This window comes from Ochotona princeps, chromosome 1 (genome assembly GCF_030435755.1).
Source record: "Ochotona princeps isolate mOchPri1 chromosome 1, mOchPri1.hap1, whole genome shotgun sequence".
In the NCBI taxonomy this organism is placed as follows: domain Eukaryota; kingdom Metazoa; phylum Chordata; class Mammalia; order Lagomorpha; family Ochotonidae; genus Ochotona; species Ochotona princeps.
This window is the reverse complement of record NC_080832.1, coordinates 164849761-164852933: the sequence shown is the minus strand read 5'-3', so window position 1 is coordinate 164852933 and position 3173 is coordinate 164849761. Positions and strand designations below refer to the sequence as shown.

General features: G+C 52.8%; 1 non-coding gene across 1 annotated transcript; it reads left to right on the top strand.

Annotated features, from left to right (window-relative positions):
- The first annotated feature begins 2484 nt into the window (after positions 1–2484).
- On the top strand, positions 2485–2590 carry LOC118758383 (U6 spliceosomal RNA). Its single transcript, XR_004995679.2, has one exon. It is a non-coding gene; the product is annotated as a U6 spliceosomal RNA (small nuclear RNA).
- Positions 2591–3173: the final 583 nt, after the last annotated feature.

Below are 3173 nucleotides of genomic sequence, written 5' to 3'. Positions count from 1 at the left end.
CCCAGGGTTGCTATTTTCTGGGCCCATCTACTCTCATTATTTTTTGGAATTTCCTCATGACTTTCAGAAACCGCTCAGCGTGCAGTCTGCTACTCCCATCTCAGCTGATATTTGTCCCCAGAATCCCCCCGCCCCCACATGCTCTTGACTCCCCATTAAAATGAAACACTGGCGTGGGCGCGTTGTGGCCCGTTTCCCGTGACGATAATAAAATCCTCAAGGCTGAAGGAAGAGAGGTTTATTGAACTCCCGCTTTTGGAGACTTGAGAGCAGGTGAATGGTACCTGTTCGGTCAGCAGCCTGAGGCAAGCAGCCATGCACAGGAGAGGTCACACCTCCACGGCAGCCAGGGCCCAGACGGGCGGGGACTCACTTCGGCGGGTCCCAGGGAAATGACGTGGATCCAACCAAAGCAGGCTGTGCTACATCTTCCTCCCCGGGGCGTGCTGACAGCGGTGACGCTGAGGGACTGCTGGAGAAAGCCCAGCTGTCTCTCGAGAGAGGGATGTGACCCTGTGAAAACAGGACTCCGGCCACTCCTGGCTGCCAGGGCTCCTCCTGCTCGACGCGTCCTCCTGTTTCCTGCTTGCTGCATTTCCCTCTTTTCCTTCACGTGACTCTTACAAAGTCAACTTCCTTTTTGCTCTCAGCCTGTAAGATGCTGGACAGATGAGGCCACACTTCTGTTGGAGTTGTCCTCATGTGATAGTCTCATCTTTTGATATATGTGTCCTGTCTCAAAAACCCTAGGAAGTGTCAGTATGAATGTGTTTAGTATTCTATTAGCTGAGCCAAGTGTTCTGAACTCAGCATACCCTGATGGGTTTTTGTTGTTGTTTTTTACTAAGGCCAGGAGCAGGCTCACAAAAGAGTCAACAAGGTACTGAGTCTTCTTCCGGACAGCCATGGGCCCAGTCCTGTGGCAAGTCTTGAGCGGCACACTGACACTGGGCATCTCACTCCTCTCCACCTGCAGCCTGGTGGCTTCCTTCCTGCTGGCTCCAGGACCTCACCTGGTTGCCCCCTTGTCGGCTTGGCTCTACTGCCAGGCAGTCACATGCTGCCTTATTCTTGCTGTGCCTCGATTGAGAGTCTTTCATTTTTTTTTTAGATCTATTTCTTTTTATTGAAAAGTCAGATACACAGAGAGGAGAGACAGAGAGGAAGATCTTCCATCCACTGATTCACTCTCCAAGCAGCTGCAATGACCTGAGCTGAGCCGATCCGAAGCCAGGAGCTGGGAGCTTCTTCCGGGTCTCCCACGTGGGTGTGGGGTCCAAAGTTTCTGGGCTCAACTGCCATTCCAGGCCACAAGCAGAGAGATGGATGGGAAGCAGGGCCACAGGGATTAGAATCGGAGCCCATATGGGATCCTGTGTGTGCAAGGTGAGGACTTTAGCCACTAGGCTACTGCACCAGGCCCAAAGGTCTTTCATTTTTCTTAAGACTTATTTATTTTTATTGGAAAGATATTTACAGAAAGAAGGACAGACAGAGAAAGACCTTCCATCCACTGGTTCATTCCCCAAATGGCTACATGGCCAGAATTGAGCCAATCCAAAGCGAGGAGCCAGGAACTTCTTCCAGGTCTCCCACATGGGTGCAACATCTCAGGAATTGGGCTATCCTCCACTGTTTTCCCAGGCCGCAATCTGGGAGCTGGATGGGAAGTGGAACAATTGGGACCTGAACCAGTGCCCATATGGGATGCTGGTGGTGGCAGGCAAATGATTAGCCAATTGAGCCACTATACCAGCCCCTCAAGTCTTTTATTTGCATCCCACAGATGCTAAGGATACAGAACAAAGCATTTTATGATACCCTCCCCATCTCTGTCCGTGCCGTAGGCTCAGACAGCCTTCAGGCACAGATGAGGCCACAGCATGCCAGTCCCCAGAGCTCAGCTCTGTGGAGCCCCTACCCAACTTCCACAGCTGCTCTCCTTGCCAGATGTGCTGCTTGCATTTGGAACACGTTGCTGGCATGGATTCTGCAACCGAATCCTATCTGCACCCATGGACAGCCAAGTGGGGACTTTCGTAACTCGAGTGACCGTAGTGCTGGCTCCTGGCAGCCCTGGGAGATGTGCCTCTCCAGGGATACTCACGTGAATGAAACAGTGTTGATGGAGCCAGCTCTGCCTTCGTTGCACTGCATGTAGCCGATAGAGCTGGGACAGTGACTATTGCCACCTAGGTGACGATGACAGCTGACTCCCTCCCCCTGCCACTCCAGGCAGCACCCTTACTGTTGGTCTTGGGGAAAACGTCTTGATTCACCATGATTCTAGAAAACTGGGGGTGTTGGGGGTGTGGGAGATGGCAGTAAGCTTGATGTCTTCTTTGTAAAACTTGCCTTGTGCTCCAGCGTTTCATAGCACGTATGACTGGGGCTCTGATAGGCCAGGGAAACCCGGAGCCACCCTCCTCCAGCCAGCCTGCTTGGTGCACCAACACGATTGGAAAGTTAGAATATATTCTCTTGGTGCTCGCTTGGGCAGCACGTATACTAAAATTGGAATGATACAGAGAAGATTAGCACGGCCCTGTGCAAGGATGACACGCGAATTCGTGAAGCGTTACATATTAAAAAACAAAGAATCCACTCTCTTCTTCAAGCTGGGTGCTTTGCATCCATATGACTGAGACTTGCCAGTCCAGATTCTTGGGACCAACACACACACACACACACACACACACACACACACACACACACACACACACATGTTAACGAGGAAAGAGGGACTTTGGGGAAGGGCACAGGCAACCCCAGAGCCTAGGGAACTATATCGTAAAACAAAATAAAATATTTTTAAATGTAAAAAAAAAATTGATTAACGAGTGAATGATATCCACAATGTAATCCGTGCACACCTGCGCAATCCTCAGCAGGGGCCCAGGGCTTTCCTGATCTGGCCCTGCCTGGGATCGGCCATCCTCTCTGCCCTGTGCCCTGCCCTGCCTGGGCTCGGCCATCCTCGCCACCCTGCGCCCTGCCCTGCCTGGGTGCTTGGCCATCCTCTCTGCCCTGTGCCCTGCCCTGCCTGGGCTTGGCCATCCTCTCTGCCCTGCGCCCTGCCCTGCCTGAGGACTGGACCATCCTCACTGCCCTGCGCCCTGCCCCGCCTGGACTCTGCCATCCTCTCTGCCCTGCCACCAGCCCTGCCTGAGGAC